This window comes from Protopterus annectens, chromosome 14.part0 (assembly GCF_019279795.1).
Source record: "Protopterus annectens isolate FY-2018-M chromosome 14.part0, PAN1.0, whole genome shotgun sequence".
In the NCBI taxonomy this organism is placed as follows: domain Eukaryota; kingdom Metazoa; phylum Chordata; order Ceratodontiformes; family Protopteridae; genus Protopterus; species Protopterus annectens.
In genome coordinates this window covers 510,157,596-510,185,309 of record NC_056748.1, presented here as the reverse complement: position 1 = coordinate 510,185,309, position 27,714 = coordinate 510,157,596, and positions in this window count along the sequence as shown.

Below are 27,714 nucleotides of genomic sequence, written 5' to 3'. Positions count from 1 at the left end.
GATGTTTCACAAAGTTCCTTACTGAGTGCAGTTGTCTTCTCTGTGTATGTAAATAAACTTGCAGGTTCTCTACTATACCTTAATACCTATCCTTATTGTAAGGATCAGCTCTAGTATCTGCTCTCTAAGATGACTTTAAGCCTGTGTTTGTCAGCTATCATATTCTTAACCCCCGACGCATGCAACCCTCTAAATGAAAAGTTAATCAACAAGCTTTGCAACACAGGTTTACAAAGAACCAATAACAAGTGAGGGGATTTAGCCATCTTAACCTGCAACACTCTCACCATCACAATATTGTCTGAATTAAACACCACCCTTATTCCCCTGAAACGATCCTGCCATACCACAGAAGCCACCCAAATCAGCATCAGTTCCAAAAAGGCAATATCCTGTTTCCAGTCTTCAGACTAATAAGCAGGCCATGGCACCAAGAACCATTGCCATGCAAAATAAACTCCCATGCCCAAACTTCCAGCCGTGTCTGTAAACAACTGCAGATCCCCTTGACCTACCCAATCCGACTGCCAAAATGTGATCCCATTAAACTGATGTAAAGACTGCATCCACAAAGCTAGATCCTCCCAAGCTAACTTATTGACCCTTACTCTGTGGTGCTTACTCTTCTCACTTTTCTAGAGAAATGCCACTGACTGGCATAATGCATGCCCCGATGCACTGCTCTGCAAGCAAAATTTATCAAACCGAACAATTCCATCACATCCCCCACACGAACCTTTTTCTTGGACTTTACCCAGTTGATTTTCTCCCACAGCTGAGCCACCGTTTCCTCCGGCAGATGAAACAAACCCTGGCCTGCATCCACTGTCAAACCCACAAAATCCAGCACCTTTGCAGGACATTCCAACTTATGCTTAGCCAGTGGTACTCCCATGAACTCACATATCCCCACAAACTCCTGCATCACCACCTGGGCCCCCTCTCTTCCTTCAACCACCAACAAAAAATCATCTAGATAGTGAACTGCTTGCTGTCCTTCTACCCTACATTGCCATATCCATTGCAGTGATGTGCTAAACTTCTCAAAAGTAGAACACATCACTGCACACCCCATAGGCATGGCAGTGTCAAAATAAAAACCATCACTCACTGCCATGCCCAATTATGGCCAATCATCCTCCCACACCAGCATCAAGTGAAATACCAACTCAATATCTACCTTAACCAGCCAAGGATCCTCATCACCCGCATCATCCAAGGACACATATGTCACTTTAACCTCTTTCACAGGGATGAAATCATTAACTGACGTGCCTTCAGGATATGACAAATGATTAATTAAATTAAACTCATCCTGCGTTTTCTTGGGAACCAAACTCAAAGGTGACACTAAGTTGAGTAAAAGGCGGCCAATCAAATGGGCCCAACAATCTCCCCACCTGACTCTCCTTCTCAATCAAGACTCATGAAACATCCTCCCTCCGACTTCAAGTTTTTCCCCACCTTACTTTCACCCACCAAAGCAGACGTAATCGAAAACCCCCTGAAAAAACCCTCAATTAATTCCCCCAGCCACAGCTGGCAGTAGATAATCTGCCAGCAACTCCTTCAAAACCTGACCCTTAATAGGTGAATGGGTCCCCTGGGCATCCCCTACCTCCATGAATGGACCCTCGTTTGACCATGAAAATTAGCCCTGCCCTGTATCCCCTTGTAGTACCATGAGAGGACCACCCCAGCCTCTTGGAACCATGAAATAGGATGCCTGACCAGCAAACTGACTGGCACCCCTACCACACTGAGGAGCTGCATGTGCCCCCATTCAGTTAGAACAAACATGGGAAAATCTGCAGCCTATCCACGAACACCTCCTTATGTCAAAAGCCCAACATACCCCGGCACCCCCTTCCACTGGCTGATCCACTCTGTTACCCAATCCAAAGGTGTCCATTATGGTAGAAAGCCAAATAACCAGATCTCTGACTTCCCAACACATGGATTTGTCAACAGCCTTTCATTTACAAAATTTCTGATCGTACCAAAGCCATGCGTTACCTGGCCATAACCTCTATGCCTCCCGTATAATCAAAAAATAGGCCAAGAGTAGAAGGGCCAACAAATTATCCCTCTCCAAATACACTGCCATGTAGTATATAAATCCCAGAAAATAGCGCTGTGAGAGAACAAATCCGCACCGGACAGCCGAGAGAACTACAAACACCTTTATTATAGAGTTAAACGTTTGACAATCACCACATTTTTCGTCACATAACAGTTGGACTTCCTCAGACAACTTCCACTTGGGCATGCTCAGGGTCATTTAACACGTACATTTATAGATATTCGTTTTAGATTTATATCTATGTTATATGTTTATACATACATTTTTTTTTTTTTTTTTACATTTTTATGTTCATATTTATATGTTTACATTTATATATTTATTCTTCGACTATTTATTCATTATATACATTTATATACATATTTTATTCATATATTACATATTTATTATATTAACATATATTTATTACATTATTTATCTATATAACATATATACACATTTATTTATTTATTCAGGATATCTATTGGGGTGATATTTATTATTTGTATACTGCTTTGTTTCTGTATTTACGATAAAATTTATGTGTACCCTTATTCTAACCACCAGATGGGAGTATTGTCTACCAAAGAAATATCTTCCTGAAATCTTTGTTTGAATTCCACTCGTATCTATTTTCCAAATATATTATAAGGGTTTTCAAAGAATACAATAACAGGTTTTTCATTAAATGTTATCCAATGATCATACCATTTAAAGCATTGGTTTGTATTTAAACGTATTCATGCCATTGAGAATTTATTTAGACTTTACGTATGTTAGGTACAATGGACTCATTTATATTTATGAGTATTGTTCAGCGAGGTTTTTATTGGTTAGTTTAAATGATTTGTCAGCATATATATATGTGTCAATTAGTGTTTGTATTTGTCTGAGGAAGTCTAACTGTTATGTGACGAAAAACGTGGTGATTGTCAAACGTTTAACTCTATAATAAAGGTGTTTGTAGTTCTCTCGGCTGTCCGGTGTGGATTTGTCCTTTCACAGCGCTATTTTTGGTTTATTAGTTTATTTCTTGCACTGTGCCTCGTGTCTGAAGTTTATTAGTTTCTATGGAGGGTGAGGACAGCTTTTCCCCGGTCCGTTTGGGCACTGATACACCTAAGGGGAATCAACTTCCGGCACTTATTGGACAGCTGAGTCAGCTAGTTGCTCTGTTGACTCCTCTTTGCAACACACTTGTTCATCAGAGTAGCAATGAGACTCTTCCTGGTAACCAGAATGCATTGCTTATGCGTGGAGAAAGCAATGGAGTCGGCGGTGATGGACATGCGTTGAATCGCAATATCGTAGAAGTTGCGAATACAGGACCTAGTTGTGCTAACAACTTCCCTAACATTTTGAACCAGGACACTAGTTCTAATCTGGATTATAAGGGACATGGAAGTGTTCGAAAACCACCAGGGAATCAAGGTGACTGTTTGCATAACAATGACATTTCTTTGAATGAGTGGCTCAAATGCAAAGTTGTGTTTAATGATATTTCAGTTACAGATAATGATAATGTGTGTACATATGCTGACAACATACATAAACTCAACGATTTATTGTTTAAATACAAGATTTTAAATATTGACAATGCTTATTTAAAAGAATGCCTTCACGCTAAAATTGTACTGAAAGGTTTACGTATTCATAAATTTCCCAACAACGTAAAGGAAGGCACAAAGTTTTATGACAAGTTGTTAAATATGTTTGATGGATGGGGCTTTGAGCTCCTGAGGGTCATTATTAAGAATAATGAGGATGAAATTGAATGTTTAACGAAACAAATTGATGTCATTAATGGGAAGATTACTAATGACCTTTTATTCACTGTAGACTTAGAGAAAAAGAAATATTTAGATCATAGAAGGGATAAAGATACGAAGTGTGAAAATTTTAGAAAAGAAAAAAAGAAAGATAATGAGGGACATATTTGAATATGAACAGGGGATTCAGTACCCCAAACCGAGAACTATTTTTAATTATAAAAATGAGAGATATTTGTATAATGATAAACATAGATATGACAATATTGATCATCATGAAGAGGGACAGGGCGATTTATCACATGATATTTTTGACCCTTTAGAATCCCCCCCCCCCCCCTTCGGAGGTCAGAAAGGATCAGAAAGAAGGGAATTTCCAGAGGAATGGATGGAGGGAAGGGGGGGAGGGGAAGAGGCAGGAGATATTAGATTATGGTTTTTCAGTTGTTTTAACCAATGACATCAACACTGGTTTTAATATTACTGATAGTAATTTGGAATATGTATGTGATAAATCTGTTATTTGCACATGTGTTAATTTTAAGAATTTTAATATATTCAACTGGTTCCCATTCAGAAGCCTGAAACATCATAAGCCTGAAAATCAAAATCCTGAAACCAAAAGCCTAAAAATTCAGAATCCTGAAAACTCAAAATCCTGAAAACTCAAAATCCTGAAAGCCCAAAATCCCGAAAGACCAAAATCCTGAAACTCAAAATCCTGAAAACACAAAATAGACATACTGATGTCATTGTGGCTTTGCTATTGTTAACCCTGTGGTGTTAGGTCATGCGTTGGGGTCAGGTAAGTGTGCGGTTGGTTTTATTTTAGGGTTAGGGGCAGTTTAAGTGAGTTAGGGTTAGGGCACAGGTTAGGCATGTATGCAATAGTGACAAATATTGGGGTTAGGGGCGGTTTAAGTGAGTTAGGGTTAGGGCGCGGGTCAGGTGAGTGTGCGATAGTGACGGACCTTAGGGTTAGGGTCAGGGTCAGTTGGTAGATATTAGTGTCTTTATAGTGACATATTAGCATTATTTGTGTTTTCAGGATTTTGAGTTTCAGGATTTTGGTCTTTCGGGATTTTGGGCTTTCAGGATTTTGAGTTTTCAGGATTCTGAATTTTCAGGCTTTTGGTTTCAGGATTTTGATTTTCAGGCTTATGATGTTTCAGGCTTCTGAATGGGAACCATTCAACTACACAGAACTTGATATCAATGACACTTACTTTGAATTGTTTTCTAAAGGGCTTAACTTCATTCCGAGAACTAAATGCGACATCACCAGATTGATTATTGATGTTAAGATGTTTTTGAGGAAAATTAATTTAGAGTTAATTTGTGGTGATATTTTAGGAGAAGTTGACCATTCTAAGGAATTAAAGAAAAAAAGTACCTGGAACCCCCCCGATACATCCACAATTAAGAAATTTTGAGAATATTGTGGAGAATGAATTGAGACAAGCAGTGAGAAGTAATAAATTCATCCCTAATCTTACAGCAGGTGAACTAACATTACTTAAGTTAAAAGAAAATTCTAACCTGAGAATAATGAAACCAGATAAAGGGGGAGGGGTGGTACTTATGAGTTCTATTACATATGAGAGTAAAATGTTCAATTTACTGTTAGATGAGTCTAAATATGGCAATGTTTCTATCAATGAGATTAATATCGGTTATAAGAGAATTTATACAACATTATACAATTTGTTTTTGGAGGGACTTATTGATTATAGTATGTTTGAATTTTTATACAATAATAAACCAAAAATCCCATAAATTTTCGGCATTCCTAAAGTACACAAGAATAGTAAAGATCCCCCTTACGACCCATAGTAGCAGCAGAAGGTTCAGCCATTTCCCCTTTAGCAAAGTATATTGACATTAAATTAAAAGATTTAATTCCGAACCAAACAAAACCAATGACAGTCCCAGTCACAGAGATATGCACTGAACACAAAGATGTAACCACTTTCCTTTTATTTAAATGTTAAAATAACAGCAAAATCTGGTTGAGCGCTCTCATTTCCTGTAGTAGATTTCATCAGAACCATTACCAACAGCCATAAACCTCTTTATATATGATCCTATACCTTTCAAAAAATTGAATGCATATGTATTTTACAGATTAATTAATTGAATAATTTACATAAATTGATTACGATTTAAAGTGCTCAGTGCATGATTCCACAATGTCTACCTATCACTTGTTTCTTTCCTTTTTTGCCTTAATTAAAACTTATATTTAACTTATTCATCAAATACAGTTGATATATGATATCCCAATCAACATATTTACTACTAATACATATACAATTATATATACAAATTATTAAAAATGTTAAAAATCTAAAATGTCCAATAATTATGATACGGTGATTGTGCAGTCCCCTATACTGAACTAACCTGTCTTTACCTCTAACTTGACTTCTCTAAGTGTTCTTCATATTTACCCTCACCTGTACTTCTCTAATACTGACCTAATAGATATAGTATCATTGAGCCCCGGAAATTCAGAAGCATTAAGCTTAATTTGCCATCTTGTTTCCTTCTCTCTCAATGATAATTTTATATTCCCACCCCTAGGATTGGATTTGATATATTCTAATATATCAAATTCAAAGGAGTTACAGCTACTGTTACCATTAAGATGTCTCCATAATGCATTATTTGTATCCTGTCTTTTTATCCTATAATAATGCTCATATATTCTATTCCTCAGACATCTAACAGTCATACCTACGTAATATCAGGGGCATTTTGTGCACTTGGCCAAGTACACCACATGTGTTGTCCTACAATTACCTTTTCAAAACCTTATAGTTGTACATTGGGGATCTTCCAGGGTCATACTCGTAACTGGTATGATGTGTTTACACTGATTACACCTCCCACACCTAGTTGTTCTCCTGTCCAGTTGGTTATAACCCATACTCATTTTCATCCCAAATCTTGTCTTGAGATTATTACCATTTCTAAATACAAATTTTGGTCCATCTCCCACTATCTTATAAACACCATCATCTGTTTTTAAAATGTTCCAGTTGTTCCGAATTATATTTTTGATACCATTCACCTCTGGTGCATATTGTACAATACATGCTCTAGTGAAGTCATTCGTGTCCAAGGATCTATTTTGCCCTAATATACCACTATTCGCTCCACCTAATATTGGCTTATATTTTTTACCCCATTCTTTCTTAATGTATTCTGTGGTGTCCATAATAATGCCCTTCGGGTATCCTCTTGCCTCAAACATTTTTCCTATATTATCCATTTCTAACACCATATCTGAGTACTGGGAAGTCATTCTGGCAGCTCGGATACGTTGCCCTTTTATTATGCTCCTCTTTTGGTGTAGGGGATGACAGCTTGTAAACTCTAAATAATCATTACTGAAAGTTTCTTTCCTATATGAATTGGACTTAAATCCATGGTCACCTATTGTGATTCTAGTATCCAAAAATGCTATACTCTTTTTGTCCATATTAAATGTAAACCATACGTAATTACTTCTGGTATTAAGATGGGTTATAAATTCATTAATAGTACTTTCATTTCCCCTCCACACTACAAAGACGTCATCCAAAAATCTTAAATAACATGCTATGTGAGATTTCCATTTACTAGATAGAATGAATTCTTCCTCCCGATTTAAGAGGAATAGATTGGCATACATGGGGGCGCAGGCAGCCCCCATTGCTACTCCTTTACTTTGCCTAAAGTATTCCCCTTGAAACATAATATAATTATGAGTCAAAACTACCTCCATAAAGTCCATTATTAAACTTATTTTGTCCCATTCCATGTCACTATATTTCTGTACACTATTTTGGAATCTGGTTGGTCCTTCCTCTAAGGGGATGCTAGAAAAAAGATCAACTACATCAATGGTAATTAATATGCAGTCATCAGTAATATATTGATTATCCAATCTCCCTAGAAAATCCCACGAGTCCTTCACAATATGACCAATCTTTGTGTATAAGGTTTTTAACCAACCATCCACTACTTTACCAAAAGGGAAAGTTTTAGATTTGCTCCCAGATATGATCGGTCGAAAAGGAGGTTCTACTATATTTTTGTGGACTTTCGGAATTCCCACTATAGTACTGATTATGGGTGAATCTTCCTTTAAAAATTCATATAAACTAATGTTAATTCTGTTGTCTAGTAACATTTCTTCTAAAATTAAATCTATTTTGTGGTATCCTATGTTAACTTCATTAATAGATGTAACTTCATAATTGCCTGAATTAAATAATATACTATTAATTTTATTATTATATTCATCAACATCGTATATTACTACTCCCCCTCCCTTGTCAGGCTTCATTATTCTAATATTGTTACTGGCCTGAATTTGTTTCATTATTTCATATTCTTTATAACATAAGTTGTATTGATATTTTAAACCTTTGTTCATATATTTATATAGCTCTTTAAGAACAACTTTTTCATATGTAGCCAAGGTATTATTTGGGGGGGGGGGGGAGTAAAAATACTTTTTTTCTTAAATTCATCCTTTTCTATTGTATTTTTCCCTTTAAAATATACCGCTAAATTTAACTTCCTTAATTTTTTTAAAATCTATAACATAATCCACTATATTACCACTGTTATTAGGGATATATTTCATTCCTTTAGATAACAGTTTAAAAAATTCCTTAGTTAATTTGGTCTGTGTATAGTTATATATACTAAAGTCACCCATAATATAGTGTACATCACTATGTTGTATAATTTCATTATTTGTGATAATCTTTTTATTCACATGTGATTCCTTGTTCTTCCTCAACTGTTTCCTTGCCAGCTGTCTCGTCTCCTGTTCCACTTGTTGTTTTGATCTTTCCATTTGCTTCCTCCTAAAAAACCTTTTGCGTTATAAAATATACCTTTTCTCCCAGTATTGTATGTGTAGTGTTGCCCTTCATTCCATTCATTTGTCAATTCATTACTATCAGCATTATTCGTGTTTCTAGCATTAATATTAAACTTATATGCTTCACCTTTTTCATACTGTTACAAATCTCTCCTCAATTTTCTACATTTTCTATCATACTGTTTATTAATTTGATTTTCTACCCAGGTAAACTGTGCATTGAAACACATTTCATATTCATCAAATAGTAAGTCATTTGTAATAATTTGGTCTAAGCGTTCAATTTCAGACAGGAGACTATAAATTTTTCTATCATTACATGATATTATGAATTTCATAAATGTAAAACCAAATTCATTAAACATTTTTGTACATTCATTCACCTTTTCTTCATCCATCTCTATACCCATAGGCCATTTGTAAAATCTCAGGCCCATGAGAACAACATTAGTATCCAGACATTTCTTTAAATATGTATTATCTAACTGGACACTTTTTAATATCTTAAGTTTCTTGCCAAAATCATAAATAATGTCCTTAAGCGTTTTGTTGTCCACATTCTCAATATCAGTCTCAGCATCCTCAGTTACTTTCGTTTTGTTGTTACCATTAAAGTCATAGTCAATTGCTAAAAAATTAGCAGTGTTGTATCTTTTTTGCCTTTCATTACGTGAATGCTTGTTGGTTTGAACAGTACCTTTAGCCATTGTTTGTCCCGCCATTGCATAGGTCCTCTTCGGTACCGTCCGTTTTGGTCTCGCTCCAGAGATGTTATAATCGTCCTCCGACCCTTCTCCAAACGTAAAATTGCCATTTCCTTCACCTATAATCCATTTAGATGCATTAGATGCCCGTACAGCTTCTGGCGTTCCTTCACCCTGACCGTTAGGCACTGGGCGTTTCGACTCACTGACTTCCTGCTTACGCGGTGACGCCCTCCTTGAATCTTCCCTTCCTTTCGTACCTCGACTTCCCGTCTGGCTGACTAGCTCTATCAACCGGGTTAACTCTCCTTTCATTATTGCCATCTCGGATTGCATCCGATGGATGTCATCTCTCCTCGGTGAAAAAATTGATGGTAGTTCATCAAGGGAATCCATCTCCTCACATGACACAGAAAAAATCACTCGACTGGTCAGCCCAACTGTACAACTCTGAACCAAACAAAACCAATGGCAGTCCCAGTCACAGAGATATGCACTGAACACGAAGATGTAACCACTTTCCTTTTATTTAAATGCTAAAATAACAGCAAAAACTGGTTGAGCGCTTTCATCTACTGTAGTAGATTTCATCAGAACCATTACCAACAGCCATAAACCTCTTTATATATGGTCCTAAACCTTTCAAAAAATTGAATGCATATGTATTTTACAGATTAATTTATTGAATAATTTACATAAATTGATTAAGATTTAAAGTGCTCAGTGCATGACTCCACAATGTCTACCTATCACTTGTTTCTATCCTATATTGACATTAAATTAAAAGATTTAATACTTAAAAGAACATCATATTTGAAAGATTCATGGGACTTTCTAGAAAAAGTGAAGAATATTTCCAAGAATAATGAGATTATTTTTGTGGCTATAGATGTAATAGATTTGTTTGGTTCAATACCTCATAATATAGGAATTGAATGGTTTGAAGATGCTATAAGATTTTTCAATGAACTAGAAGATGATGAAATTCATGTATGTGTAAATTTAATGGAGTTGGTTTTAAAATATAATTATTTATTTTTTCAAGGAGAATACTTCCATCAAATAAGTGGGGTGGCTATGGGAGCAAGATGTGCTCCCATATATGCCAACATGGTTTTAAACACCTGGAAAGAAAAATACATTTATAATGGTGCGTATAATGGATGTTGGGTTTTATATAAATGATTTTTGGGTGATATTATCATATTTTGGAAAGAAAGTATTGACAAGTTAAATGATTTTATTAAATATATCAATCATACTACTACTTTTTTAAAATGTACTCATGAAATAGACGCACACAGCATCAATTATCTTGATGTGACAGAGAAAGATGGAGATAATTTTAGGTCAAAGGCTTATAGGAAAAAAAATTTCTCCAATTCTTATTTACACTACAAAAGCGGGCATCCTTTACACCAGAAGAGAAGTATTGTAAAGGGTCAAATGGTTAGGATTTCAAGGATGACATCGAATGATCAAGATTTTATTAATGAAATGGAATTTTTGGTTAGCATGTTTTTGGATAGAGGCTATCTGGCGGATTTCTGTAACCACATCAAAACAGAAGTTATACAAGGGAGAAAAAATAGGTTTGCACCTATCTTAAATTATAATCCCCCTACTACTGTTGGTATTAAGTTATCTGATTCTACAGAATCAATGAAAGACAAAGTATATAGTCAGTCATTCATAACTGATTTTAGTGGGGATGCAGGCATCATTAAACAAGTATTTTTTAGGGAATGGGAGAAATTTCTTAACATCACGGATTTGAATTTTAACAAATCAAATGATTCTTTTAATATAATTTTTAGAAGGGGACGTAATATGAAAGACTGGTTGACAGCTCAATATAAAGTGAACAAGAAAATCACTAAAATTAGTGGTACTTACCCATGTGGAATGTGTTCGCAATGCTCATTCATGATAATTTGCATAATATCTTCATTGAAGCAAGAGAAAGAGAGATTGTTGGCAAAACACATAGTAATTGCAATTCTTTTGGAGTAGTATATATTGCACTATGTGAGATATGCTCGGCCTTCTACATAGGGAAGACGGAGAGGAAGATAAAAAGGAGGGTTTATGAACACTTGAATGATATCAAAAATAAGAAAGAATGCTAATGGCTAACTGAAAGCAGCTTAATTTTGAGCTCTTCATACTCATACTAGAAAATACAGGAAAAACTAAATACATTTAAAAAAATGTGGGTAAATATTGAAGATGAAGTAATTTATAACAAAGCTACCAATTTTGAAGAAAAAATTCTGAAATTTTCCTGTCAAATACTACAGAGGACATTCCAAACTGTTTGAAGATGAGTAACTCAAAGAATTCACATTCAGACTCTATTATAAAAAAAGAGATGCAACAGATATCTGCTACTTTGCTGGACTTATCGCTAAAAATGGACAGATTTACTGAAAATCTAGAAAGTCTTAAGGATAACTGCCAAAAACAAACAGAAGTTTTTAAAGAAATCTTACAACAGCAACAAATAAAAATATCAGACATTGAGACTTCCTTAAGTGATGTTGATGGGAGGTTAAAAGAAGATTAACTACATACTCAGTTTCTGCTGCAACAGAACACTTGGTTAATAAATAAAGTAGATGGTATAGAGAATAGAGAAAGAAGAACAAATATAAGGATTTTTGGTCTTCCAGAGAAATCCGAAGGTGACAACATTATCTCATTCTTGAACTCTTGGTTTCCTGAAGTTCTTGGACTAAAAGAAGGCTTATCTTATGGGATAGAAAGAGCACACAGAGCTATTGGTAAGACACTTTCTATTTCTTCTAAATCAGCTCCAAGATCCATAGTAGTTAAATTTCTTTCTTTTATGGACAAAGAGCTTATACTGAGATCTGCATGGAGGAAAATTCCTGTTATGTATAAACAGTCATTATTAAGATTTGATAATGATTATTCAACAAGAGTTCTGGATATAAGGAAGAAAACACGGCCATTAACAACATAAAATCAAAGCGCAGCTCTCTTATCCAGCCAAAATAAGAATCCAATATAACAATGACATGAGAACATTCAACAGCATAGAGGAAGCCACATCTTTCATAAATAATAACATAATTCCACTACCTGAAGAAATGGACTGGATAAATTCATCTTCTTTAAAAAGGGCTCCAGGAAAAAATATCTGGTCGGAGGCAAGAGAAAAAAAGAAACAAAAGACTGACAAAAAGAACTCTGATGATACTATTTCTCTCAAAGTATCAACTAAGGTATGATTATAATATATTAAAACTAAACTCTTTATTACACTAGTATAAAGCATTTTTTTTCTTTTCTTTCTTAGTTGTTTAGTTTAATATAATACTTAAATTTTAGTACTAATTGATAATTTACTAAAGCCCTGAAGTATATATATTTTTTTGAATACTTGAAAACAATAACCAATGAAGTTTACTAGACATTTTTTTTTGTCACTAAGCTTTTAATATAAACTGTCTTTTTAAATGGTTTTCTCTATACAACTACTTAGTTGATAAATTAAGGCGCTATCAATGCCTGAATAAATATTATCATTTTTAGTAATTACATTTATGTTATTTAAAAGTGCACATTTAAAATTCATTGATTTAATTTGATGTAGAGTATAGTGATAAAAATGTTATACAATAGAATCACTCATGAACATTTTAGATGTATTCAGTATATTACTGTATTATTTGAAAGTAAATAAACATCCACGAGCCTTCTACTCAGTTATTTTTAGTTTTCTTATCTGAAAAGTTGTTCACCGCTTCATACATAGCACGCGATATATTTAACCGTACATAGATGTAATTTAAGTTAGTGGCCAGAAGATGGCGTGTAAATACACACTATTGCAGAGTTTTCCTCTTTAACACTGCTGTTTCTTCTCTATACAAGTATTTGGTTACTAGAATAGTGCGCTATCATTGCCTGAATAAATATTGTTGTTCTTGGTGAATGCATCTATGTTGCTTAGAGGTACACATTTAGAATCTGTTAATTTGAATTAATGTAAAATATATTGATGAAAATATTATAAAATGGAACCACTCGTGAACATTTTGGGATGTATCCAGAACATTATTGTATTATCTGAGGGTGGACAGTATTCATGAGCCTTCTGCTCGGCTTTTTCAGTTTTTTTGTCTGAAAAGTTGTTCACCGTTCACATTCATAAGCACGCGATACATCCTAGCATGTTTAGATGTAATTTAAGTTACTGGCCACAAGATGGCGCGTAAACACGCACTATCGCAGAGTTCTTTTCCTTAACACTGCTGTTTTGATTACAGTAAATGAAGCGTTTGCTTCAATTATTTTCACGTTTCATAAATATTCTTTCGCATTTTATTAAAAATTTTATGGTTTACTATCAAACTCAGCTAATATCTCATGCAAGTATAGCGCTAGATCTGCTTTGAAGAAAGCGCTATTATAACAAGAATGATAGTGAATCATTTAAATACTGTTGTGTCTTAGTGGGTGAGTGTCTGGTAAAAGTATAATACATGCGCTCTGTGAACACATCTAACTGACACTGTATTAGATAAGTTACTTATAGTTATTAAGTTATATAGAAATGGAAGAAGAGGGAAGGAAAAGGGAAGGGAAAAGAAAAAAAAAAGATCCTGAGTGTCAGCTTACTGGGAATTATACATTCATTTATCTAAAGATTGCTTTATCATGCTTGTTATTGTATAAAAGAAGTACTATACGTAAAATGATTAGTTATGGGACAAGAGTGCTATCGCACCATTATTAAGGTAGATTTCTCTTGCAAGTATAATTCTAATTTTGACCTTTTTCTTTTTTGTTTTATAGTTTAACATATAAGATGAGACCTTTTACTAGTTACCAGACGCTCACTACATTTGTGATAAGCAGAAGGCAATTTCTGATATGTGTGATCTTTAACTTGAACTTAATAGAGAAAATCTTTTGAATAATAACTTACTAATAACAGAACTCCAAAAAGGTCACATATAAGTAATTTAAGAGTGAAACCTCTTACACATTTTATTAATTTTAGATTGTGGAATTATCAGAGTTATAAAACTGACATTAACTGAAGAATGAGAAAATGCTTTTATGCAAAGCATTATAAATGTTTATAAATGTTGCTTTAATTCTAACTGTTATTATATTAAATCTTATAAATGAATATTATTGTCTAAGTATTTTAATTGGTTTCGATAAGTGGTTAGCTATATATTAATTAACTTTACTATGTTGATGTAATACCTTATATAGATCTAAAAATATGTAAAAAAATCCTTTTTATTTTAAACAGCATCTATCATACTCACTCTACTTCTTTTTATTATTAATAACAATGTTAAATGTCACTAAGGAGCATTAATGACCTGACATTTGCTAATATATTATCTACAATTGGTAATTTGCAAAAATGTCATAATATTAATGAAAAATGAACATCTAATATATTGTTAAAGTAATTAACAAATGTCTTATTTAAAATTGTTTGCAATTGGAAATAATATCTCATTTTAGAATCTAATTTGTAATGAACAAAACTTTACAGACTAGACATATATGTTATTTACATAATAAGTGCATCATGTTCTCTGGTTTTAGTTTTCTTTTTTTTCTTAATGAGGAGCTCAATTTAAAGCAACATTTCCTCATTAATGCAACTATTATTATTGAGGGTAAATCTGTTTGAACTTTTAAGTCCAAACAGATTTGAGGTGCTAGACACTTCATTGTTTGGGATTTAGAATGGCAAAATCATTAATTGTTTATTCAAAATATGTTAACGCAATGTTTTTCAACTTTTCCTTTTCCAGTGGTCCAATTTGAAACTTTTTTTAAACATAAATAGAAATAAATATATTCATTTCAAAATAACTTCTAAAAGAAAGGATAAATCTAACACTCAAAACACATTAATTTCCAAGGTAAAACAAAATTTCAAGAACAAACAATCCAAAAGTACAAATAAATACTTATAAAAATGACAGACACAACTTTATTATCTATAAATATTAATGGTTTAAGTAATCCTATAAAAAGGTTGAATTTTCTAAGATATTTGAAATTACAAAAAACACAAATCATATTTATACAAGAATCTCATTTTAAAATAGATGATAATTTCACATGGAAACCTAGTGACTATCTAATTCTTTCTCACTCCCTATACAAAAAAAAAACAAGAGGGGTTATAATTTTATGGAAAAGAAGTGTAGTTATTCCACAGATCATTTACAAACATGAAGATAAAGAAGGGTTAATATCAATTGTAATAATAAAATATCAAAATAGAATTTGGACTTTAATAAATATTTACGGGATTCCTGGAATAGGATTGTCTATGGTTAAAAAACACAGACTTAATTAACAAAGTAAACAAAGGTATGATAATAATGGGGGGAGATTTCAATTGTATTCTAGATAACTTTGAAACAACTAATAAAAGAACGTTACGTCTCACACCTGTAAGTACATATTTCAAGAGATGGTTAGAAAGCTTAAATCTGATAGATACATTTAATTGTAAAGATTCTAACTCATTAAGTTATACACATAGCGATTATCGCTTTAATACTAAAACAAGAATAGATAAAAATATTTGTCTCCTCTGATTTAAACAGTAGGATAACAACATTTTCTATTATTCCATGTCCTCTCTCAGACCATAATGCCTTAATTCTTAAAGTACAAATTGATTTCAAAAGACTAAACATTGTAACTAGAATACCAGCTTACATCCTTAAATTAAGAGTTTAAACCTTGGCTAGATTCAGAAATCAAATATTTCTTAGAAACAAATCCTATTAAAGATACAAATAATATAATAACTTGGGAAACACTTAAGGCTTTTTTGTATGGCAAGATTATAGGATGGTTTAAAAATAAAACAAAGGAATGGGAATCTGAATTACACAACATACAAAAATGAATAACAGAAATAAATACAAGTTCTTATGAAGTAGTAGATTCTCAGGAAAAAAAAAGAAATTATAGATTTAAATAAAAAATACAATGAATTCCTCACTCATAAAACAAATCTAGCTTTGGAAAAACTAAAATTTGCCTCAATTTCAACTTCTCCAAAACACTTACATAATCTAGCAATGAGAATTAAAAAGCAGAACTTAGAAAATAACATCATAAATATAATACATGAAGGAAAGGGGGAAAAAAAAGGTATCTGATGTGAATGATATTCTTGAAGCTTTTAAGTTCTATTATGCTAAGCATTATGGAAATAATGATAATAATATTTCATTTTCAGATCTGAAATTTAATAATTCCTTAATAAAAAAAAACTGCCTGACCAATTAAAAGTAGAAATGGACAAGCATATCTCCATAAAAGAAATGAAAGATATAATTAAAGTAAGTAAAAACAACAAATCACCAGGAATGGATGGAATAATAATGGAATTATATAAAATACTTCCGAATTCAGCAACTTCTCTACTTAATAACATGCTAAATGATATTCAAACTCAAATTATTACTCCACCATCTTGGAAATATTCACTAGTTACCCCTATAAAAAAAGATAAAAACGATCCATCCCAATGTAGCTCATATAGACCTATCTTTCTGCTTAATAATGATTATAAAATCTTTATGTCTATCTTAGTAAATAGAATTAAGAAATCCCTGACTCAAGTCATAAATGAAGACCAAACAGGCTTTATATTTGGAAGACACACATATGACAATATTCAGAGAATTTTAACCATTATAGAAGCTTTGAACAGAGATAATTCAGAAGCTCTTATAATCACATTAGATATAGAGAAAGCATTTGATTCGGTAAACTGGAAATATCTATTTAAAATCTTGGAACTTTTTGAATTCCCGTTAAACTTTATAAATTTAATAAAGAATATATATAAAGATAACCTGGCTTATGTAAAATTAGGCCCATTTACCTTGGAAGCTTTTAAAATAACTAAAGGCTCTAAGCAAGGTTGCCCTATGTCTCCCATACTGTTTGCCCTGGCGATAGAATTATTTGCGTCTGCGATACGAAGTGATCTAAAAATAGAAGGAATTAACTTTTACAATAAATTTAATTCTAAAATCATGTTATTTGCTGACGATATATTGCTGACTTTAAAACCAAATGAAGAGTCCATACAAGAATTAGAGAAACAAGTAGAAGATTTTTTTTCTATTTCGGGTCTTTGTTTCAATAAATCCAAATCAAAACATATACTTCTAAATAAAATAGATGACTTACATCTGAATAAATATCAAATAATTGGAGAACAGGTTTCTTCACTAGAATATCTAGGAATTCTAATATCTGAGAACATAGATACTACCATGACTTTAAATTATAATAAAATCCAAAATATAATTCAAAAACAAGTTAATAGCTGGAATAAATTAATGTTAAAATTGGAAGATAGGTTACAGTTAATAAAAATGATATTACTACCACAAATAAACTATATAGCATTAGCAATCCCTATTTTACCAGATAAAAAAGTTATAAAAACAATACAGAAACTTTTAATGGATTTTCTTTGGTATCCAAAAAAGAATAGAATTGCTTTCTCACATCATATTAGACCCTGGGACTTGGGAGGAATTAAATTTCCAGACATAGAAATGTATATTAAAGCTTCCATCATTAAACTTATACTAAATTGGGTAAATCCAAATTATTCATCTGCATGGAAAATTTTACATATAACTTTTTTCTTAAATGAAAACAAAATATTAAAAAATATGGATTTGGAGAATTATAATAACATATTTTGGCATGTACTATGTAATAGCTTACAAAATAAAACAATAAAGCCCACTAATTTATCATATTTGAATAATATTTATAATCTATTTAGAAAATTTATAATTACAAATCCAGACATAAAATTATGGTTCGAACTCTTAATACCATTTAAAACATCAAAGAATTTTAAAGAAAAAATCCAAGAAAAAATACTCAATTGGGAATCCAATAACTTTATTTACTGGTTTCAATGTTTGAATAATCGCAGTACTTTAACCACCCAACAAGTAATAAATGAGTTTAGTATATTTGAAATAGACAGAATAGAACTCCAAAAAATATTACAATATGCAAGTGATTTATGTAGAATTATTGATTCAAACTTTAATACTATACCTAAATTCATAAAATATATGCAAGAATTGATTTATGGAAATCATAATAAGCTAATTTCTATATCTAAATTATACAAAATTTTAATAGTGCATAAAACCAAAATAGGTCAAAATGTTGTGAACACTAACAAACGGCTTGACAATAAATCTATCACCTGAAGGTATAAATGACCTTTTGTTGCCAGTTAAACTAACCTCAAACTTTCAGATATGGAAAATCTTCACATGGAAATTTTTACATAGAGCTTTTATACACCATATAAAATAGCCAAATTTAACCCTATCCAAAAGCCCATATGCTGGAGATGTACTTTAAACTGCGAGGCAGATTGGATACATATGTTTTATGATTGCATTAAAAAATTCTGGGAAGATATTAATAGATTTCTTCAAGCCATTTATAATGACAAATTTGTTCTAACAAAATCTTTAATTTTTCTGAATGTAGATGACTCAGTAACTATGAGTAAAAGTGATCAATATCTTCTATGGTCTATTCTGGCTGCAGCCAGAAAATGTATAACAAGAAAATGGAAATCCACAGTCCCTCCAAGTTATGAAGACTTCATATCTCTATTAAAGGAATCTGCACAAAAGAAATAAAAGTCAAAGAAGAAAGAATTTTTCCCAGACGTTGGACAGACAATCCTTGGAATAAAATCTTAATACTTATAGACACATTACAAAAGGATATAATTTCTTCTACATGAAATTGAAATGTCATAAACTAAGATGGACTTATGTGAATATATGCCAGTAAAGGTTATATTTGTTCTATGGGATTATTCCTCTTTATAACTTTGTTGGTTAATCCTTTTCATTGGACCACCTGTAAATATTGTACATATTGTTATAGTTATTAACTATTTTCTTTTATTTTGAATTGTAATTTAAATTTACTGTATCATAATTTGTTTACAAACAATAAAAATAAAAAAAAAGTGAAGTAAAAAAAAAATAAGAAAGAATGTAATGCATTGTGCAAGCGCATGAACATCTGCCCCTTGGCGAAATATAATTTTTTCATTTTGGAAGAGATTCAGAAAGATGAAAGAGGGGGCCTGTGGGAGACTCCGATTGAATACCGGGAATTATATTGGCAAATTGTCCTGGAGGCAAATAAATTCCCAGGTTTAAACGACATTTTCTCACTCGCCCCAGTTTTAAAACTTAGGGCAGCTAAATTGTAATTATTATATTATATTTCATTTTATTTTATCTAAATACATGCAATCACATGGATGGTACTACATACATATTTACATTTTATAAAATATATTTTTTATATATTTTATTATATTATTATTTTGCACATGGGCATGCTCAGGGTCATTTAACACGTACATTTATAGATATTAGTTTTAGATTTATATCTATGTTATATGTTTATACATACATTTTTTTTTACATTTTTATGTTCATATTTATATGTTTACATTTATATATTTATTCTTCGACTATTTATTCATTATATACATTTATATACATATTTTATTCATATATTACATATTTATTATATTAACATATTTATTACATTATTTATCTATGTAACATATATACACATTTATTTATTTATTCAGGATATCTATTGGGGTGATATTTATTATTTGTATACTGCTTTGGTTCAGTATTTACGATGAAATTTATGTGTACCCTTATTCTGACCACCAGATGGGAGTATTGTCTACCAAAGAAATATCTCCCTGAAATCTTTGTTTGAATTCCACTCATATCTATTTTCCAAATATATTATAAGGGTTTTCAAAGAATACAATAACAGGTTTTTCATTAAATGTTATCCAATGATCATACCATTTAAAGCATTGGTTTGTATTTAAACGTATTCATGCCATTGAGAATTTATTTAGACTTTACGTATGTTAGGTACAATGGACTCATTTATATTTATGAGTATTGTTCAGCAAGGTTTTTAGTGGTTAGTTTAAGTGATTTGTCAGCATATATATATATGTGTCAATTAGTGTTTGTATTTGTCTGAGGAAGTCTAACTGTTATGTGAAGAAAAACGTGGTGATTGTCAAATGTTTAACTCTATAATAAAGGTGTTTGTAGTTCTCTCGGCTGTCCGGTGCAGATTTGTCCTTTCACAGTGCTATTTTTGGTTTATTAGTTTATTTCTTGCACTGTGCCTCGTGTCTGAAGTTTATTATATAAATCCCAGACCCAATTATCCCATGTCCTCTGCCGAAACCTCCCCACCCGCTTGTGACCTATAGCTGCCACTGCCGTCAACAGGTCCTTCCTATTAGCCATCTCCACTTCCATAAAACGCTGAACTCCATCCACATCAATTAATTCAAAAATATCAATAAATTCCCCTTTCCAAATCTTCTCCTTCACTACAAGTGGTATGTGTGGAGTTAACAGAATTGTTTCTCCTTCCTGCCGTAATGTCTGTGCCACCAACCAATCTCCTGGCCATGACCCAAAGTCTGACCCTATCTCATCTAGATCAAGCTCCAAATCCTCCTCCAACAGCAAAAAAGTATTATCAAAACCCAAATATCAATCAACTAGAGCCTCCAAACCACTACCCAATGCAGTGCCTTGTATACCCCCCACTCAACCCTGAACAATCACTCTCCATAACTGCATTTACAGCGTCTACCCCCACCAAGCCTGGTGAATTATTACCAGTCGAGGCTGAAGGTGCTGCCACCGGCATGTCAACCCCTCAGTTGTCCTCTCTGCCAATGCCGGCTATCTGGATCTCTTAGCTTTTGATGTCTGAGTAACGGCCCCCATCTGCCACTTTCTTAGAGTATTCAGACCCTGCATGGTGGCAGTCAGAACGTCATTAGGCACCTCTCTAAACAAGTCTTCCCTTTTTAACATGATACTCGCCCACTTCTGCCTCAGTGCTTCTGCCATGATCACCACTCACCCCGAATGCAGTACCCGAAAAGAAATAAACAGTGTAATCACAGGACACACACACACACACACACACACACACACAGATAATTAAAGTTAGTCAGTGACAACAGTTTAAAATGTGCAACTTGTCCACCAACACAAGCTACATGCCCGGGAACAGCAGCCAAAATACCCTTCCTGCCGAGTGTCAAACCCAGGACCCTATACATTGAAACCAGAGTAATGTACCATTACACCTTATGCTCTATTACTCTAAAGTAAGGGGATTGACAGAACATAAGGTTCAATGTACCATTACACCTTATGCTCTGTCAATCCCCTTACTTTAGAGTAACAACTTGGACCAAACAACCCCTCCTTTTTTTTTTGAATAATGTAAACATAGATCCCTCACTAAATAATCCGACTAATGCACCCTGCCAAGCCTCGAACCCAGGGCCATCACTCCCCATGTACACCCCGACCAGACTAATGTACCACTAACACCTGTGAGCTACCACTTCTCCCTACCCACCAAAGCCTCCCCCTAATCCTGTATCCTTACCAGCATTAACTACTTTTCCTTTTTCATTTTGGTTTCTATTGATTATTATGGGTTTTTTTTAATAAGACCCTATGCAGAGAGAGGTGACTGTACCATGTTGCCTCATCACTGCCCACCCACCACTTGCTAATTCCTCTCGCTAAACTCCCTGCCTGACTACAATCCTCCAATTTCTATTGTAACAATAACTTCCCTTATTTATTTATTTTTTACTTAAACTCCCTGATTTAAAACAGCCACTTTTGTGGCAGAATTGCACATGTGCAGTAACCACCTAGTGAGGAGCACACAGTACCAACTCCTTCCTTAACCAACAAACCCACTGACCACCAGGGAAACCACTAAACCTTCAACAAAAAAGCAGCCATGGAGACCCTGAAGCCCTTGATAATCTGCAGAACTAATGGACAAAACAAAACCCAGGGATAAAAAGGATATTCCTCTCTCTTTTTTTTTTAAATAAAAAATGGACTTTCCACATCATTGCACATGTGCAGTCAAAGAAAAACGACCCTGTATGGCCTCAAAAACCCACTACCACCAACGATAAACTACAGAAAGGACCCCTACCTACCAGCTCCATCCTCACTGCATCTCCTGGCCCTGGCTAGCCCACCAGAACAAAACACAGTCCTACCTATGGAAAAGAAGCCTCCAACCAGGTCAGCACAACCGACCATCAGCACACCACCCCCAACTGCTTGAAAACTGACTGCCACCATGCCATGCCCAGAGAACACTCAGGAACATGCTACAATTAAGTCAATTTACCACTATATCACCAACGCATTCTAACACCACTCCCTTTCCCCCTTATTTTAGCCTAATCTTGCAAGCTAACTACCACAAACATGCACACATCCCCTGTTCTCTCCATTTTACCTTCTTTTATTTTCTTTTATTTTTTTTTTTACATAACCCACATCCCTGCCCCTAAAACTATCCTCACCTATCCCTCTCTGTATGATCTCTCCAGCACAGATCCACAAATCCCCCTTAGCACCCACCACTCGAGAGAAAAAAACAAAACAAAAAAAAACTTTTGGTAAATATGCCCCCCCCCCCCCCACCCTTGAACAACTGTACTCACCTGTATGCTAAGGAACCACTCAAGGCCTATCTTACTTACACCTTAGGTCTTCTGGGATGTGATCCTGCCTCAACAACAAGATCACACCAAATGTGCCTCCCAACATGAACTCCCACCTCAAAACCCTTAAGACCCATCCATTAATCCTACCTCACTTCCTCCCCCAGCTTCCCACTTACTTAACCCTTTCTTACCTGGATTGCCCAGAAAGATGGGTTGTGGCAACTGTTGATGAGATCATTAAGGTCCTAAACTACCCACTACATTTGGTTTCTAAAGGTCTGGGTTACTTGTTTGCTGAGGTTTTCGCTGTTTAGCCTTCTTTAATATTTTTATTCCAATCCTTCCCTCAACATGTTTACAACAAAATAACATGAAAATCTTTGCTACAATGTAAAAGAAAACAATATTTATTAATGTTCAGCAATTTCACACATGATGACTTCAAATAACTTAAAAACCATAAAATTTTCATCAATTTAAATAGTAAAAAAAAAAATCCTACACAATATAATTAAAACAAGTAAACAAACACACAGATAACAGATCACCACCCCATCACCACCCCATTAAAATCCAGATCATGAATATTTTCCAGTTAAATTCCCTATATATCCCATGAGAATTTAAACTCTATTTCAGAATTAGTTTGTTTCCTTTTTAACAGCAAATTGCACCATATTCCTGCCATTTATGGCAGCATTTTCTAAAATGCAGGTCTTTACACTGAGATCACTATTATATTCCTCATGTATATGTCTGTATATAACATTTTCTAAAATGCGCACAATCACACACAAAACTCCCAGTCCTATCACTTGCCTTTGACGACAAGCCTGGAAGTCTCCCAATAAAATGTTTTCACAAATAGTCCTTCACTCAAAACAGACTACAGTTCACTTGTGTCACAAAAATTAGTGTCAGTTGAGTGAACTGTAACCTCTTGTAACATAATATATAATGGGAAATTTTGTCTGAATTAATTCTTCTTCTTCTGCTTTTTCCCCAGTTAGGGGTCGCCACAGTGGATGACCTGTCCGCTCATGATTGGCAGTGGAGTTTTACGGCATCAAGTTGCCAGCCCGGCGCCCAACCTCCCACAGAAGGCTCGCGCACACACACACACACACACATAGGGCCAATTTAGAGTGTCCAATCTACCTACAGCATGTCTTTGGGATGTGGAAACAGGAGCACCCGGAGGAAACCCATGTGACCACAGGGAGGACATGCAGACTCTGCACAGAAGACACCCCAGCTTTGCATAATTTGGTGCAAGAGTAGTACCTACATGAGTTCCTTTCTTATGTAAAGCTTATCAAACATAAAATAATTACTTTTCAGACAAAATTCAATAGGTTATAGTATATAATGGACATAAGCAAATCACCTAAAAATATAACTTGGCATGTAGCAGCGTTATGTTTAATGCTACTGCATAATAATACAAGATCCATGGTCACCTGGTAATAATGTGTATTCCATGTCATATGAGACTTATGTACAAGATCACCAGAATCTTTAAGATAAGAAGGCATCCTAGAAGGTGACTGCATATACTAACATGAACAAAGATTTAGAGAGCTCAAATCAGCTGTATGTTTCATTCACACCAACCAAATTAAGAATCCCAGGAGTTAAACTAAATTAGCTCCAACAATAATTGTGGCTGCATAATTTTTTTTTTTTTTTTTATGGATGCATCTACTTTTATCTGAGGGGTATCCTCCACTACAATTTGTGAAGCAGTAGCATGATCTGTAAAATACAGTTTTACAACATTTTGCACACTGGACTGAGTTTCCAGGATAAAAGAAGTTTTGCTTAGGCAGTTGTCCAAGGGATGCTTGCTAGAGCCATCTTCTGGACAGAAAGATTGTATTGTAACTGGATACTAAGATGACAGGATCGATAACACGTTGTTGTGCACTTAAGTCAGGCACTCTCCACAGTATTAATTGAACTGGCTTTGCCTTTACAGTGGATTCCCTCCCCATCCATTCATACCACTTTGTTGCCCTCCATTCCTTACTGTTTTATGTTATTAGTCCTGATGCTTTGTCAAAAAGAGGAAACACTGTTACAAGGTGCCAACTCTTGCTTATCTTGTTCATCCATCACAACAGTAAGCCCAATCCCAAGAGAAGGTCATAATATCAGGAAAGCAGAATATGATAAAACCACTAAAGTATTTGCTCAGCATGAGACCAGGCACCATGAAAATTTTAATGATTAGCCTTTGGCCTAGAAGACATTCCAGTGGCAGAAACATATACAGCAATGGCTTTAGAATGTATAACACTGCATTTTTTGGTTGCCACCCATAGAGGAAATGGACTACATGAATATATTCAGAAAGCCCAGCACTGATCTTCATAACAGTATGGTACTTTTCCGGGTCTACTTTAATTAAACTAAAGTGGAATCCGTCGAATATGAATCCGTCGACACAAACAGCAAAATGTGGAAACGTCGAACGCACTAAAGAGCGAAATCGGAAATGTCAAATTGTCATAGTTGGCTCGTATGCGGTATAGCTCCATAAGGTAAGTGTGCGATAGTTATGGACCTTAGGATTAGGGTGCGGGTTAAGGTAAGTGCATAGATAGGTAATGTATGTAAGGTTTAGTGTAGGGTTTTGTTAAGTGTATGTGTGTGGAATATTTACTTTGTGTGGGTATAGTTCTGTACGGTAAGTGTGCGGTAGTTACAGACCTTAGGGTTAAGGAGGGGTTAAGGGTAGTGCATACATAGTTGTATATGTGGGGTTTAGTGTAGGGTTACAAGTGGGGTTTTGGTGCTTTAATTTGGGGTTAGTAGTAGGGTTTTGGTTAGTCTATGTATGTGTTTTTTGTTGTGTTTGCATAGGTAGTATGTTACGGGTGGTGGGGTTGGCCGACTATTGCGGTTTTGATGTTTAAATTTTGCGGTTTTGCGTGTTCAATGTTATCACGTTTCACTGTTTATGTGTCGACGGATTCGTATTCAACGGATTCCACTTCTGTTTAACTAAAGTAGACCCACTTTCCCAAAGTAACTTCTCTAAGTATCACTACGGACTAGAGAGGTGGTGAAAATAAATTTATTAAGGGGACCACATTCTGATTTCATTATTTATGATGATAAATAGGAACACAGCATGTGCCTTTTTTTATGAATGTGATGTTTTCAGCTCATGGAGTTAAATTATGTTCATTCATGCATTACAAAAGAAGTCTATCCCAGTTCCCTGGACAACACATCATTACTATTCAGGGAATGAAAATGCAGGGCCAATAGACTGTTCAGGCAATGTGTTATCTGAATGAGTCCTTTAATAGTGCAGACAGTAATACTGATGCCAAAACCCCAAGTACAGCTATTGGGCTCCTGTTATTCTAAAGCTCTATTCTCAGTCGCTTCCACATTAAAGGGAAGAATGCTAGTGGTGTATAACTATAGTTAATATTTGAAATTTGTAAGCCTCTGTGAATATCTACATTAAATTAGTGTCCTTTAAATGCTTAAACCTGACTGATCAAATGTCTTAAATACTGGGATAATAATTCTACACAAAGCATCCTAAATTAGAATAGATAAAACAACACAGAAAATGAAGCCATGTCACAGTAAATCTACTTACCAAATCCATAATACTAATAAGTAAACTACTGGAACAAACAGCAGCAGCAGTTTTCCAAGTATTTTGACAGCTGTCAAATAATGATAGTTCAAAGTAAAAAAAAAAATGCAATCAGTATCACTGTTGTCAAACAATGAATAAATACTGTGTAAGAGTCTGTGTGTGTGCACGAGCATGTGCAAGCTATTTCTCTGTCACTATAAAGTGCAATGTAAAAGGTCACAATTTCAGTCAAAATAGTATAGGTGTACTGTATAATCATAATTATTACCACAAAATAGGACTACTGTTAAAATGAATGTTTCTAATATTCAAAGAGTATGTCACACCTCTAGCCCAGTCTAAAGAATAATACAGTGCAAAATGCTATTCATAGATAGGTACTAGGCTATCAGCCCAAGGGCCTACGTAAGCCTAGCGAGCAAGGTACCATAGCTTACGCCACCCAAGAAAGTTATTTTCCTGTGCCACTGTCCAGTAGAGACACAGAAGTGATCCCCGAGGTGTATTTCCTATTTCCCATCCACTCATCAAGATTTTTCTTGAAGAGTGCTAATGAAGAACTTTACTTGACATAGATAGGTAGCTTGTTCCAGAGTATAGGAAGTCTCTGGGACAGGAATCTATCCCTCCAGCGTGTCCTGTTTATTGTGGTGACAAGGTTTAGGTCCCTAGAGCGTGTAGCTTGGAGGGATTGGGATTTCTTTAGGTGTAGCATGTCCAACAGCTCTGGGTTTGACATAGCTTTATATGTTAGGCAGACATCACCTTGGAGTAGGCGATATGCTACGGAGTAAAGCTGGAGTTTTCATCAGAATTATTTCAATCTATTGCATGTTGCTTCTCTAGTTTTAGCAAAGTGCAATATAAAATAACACAAGTTCCAATTCATTTAGGTACCTCAGCTTATTACTTATTATAACAGAATAGCTTTATTTTAAAATCCCTGTTCAGAGTGGCAAAACGCAAAGCAGGGGTGTCAAAGTACTAGACAAAAAGTACAGTTGCTTTCTGGAATTAACTGAACATT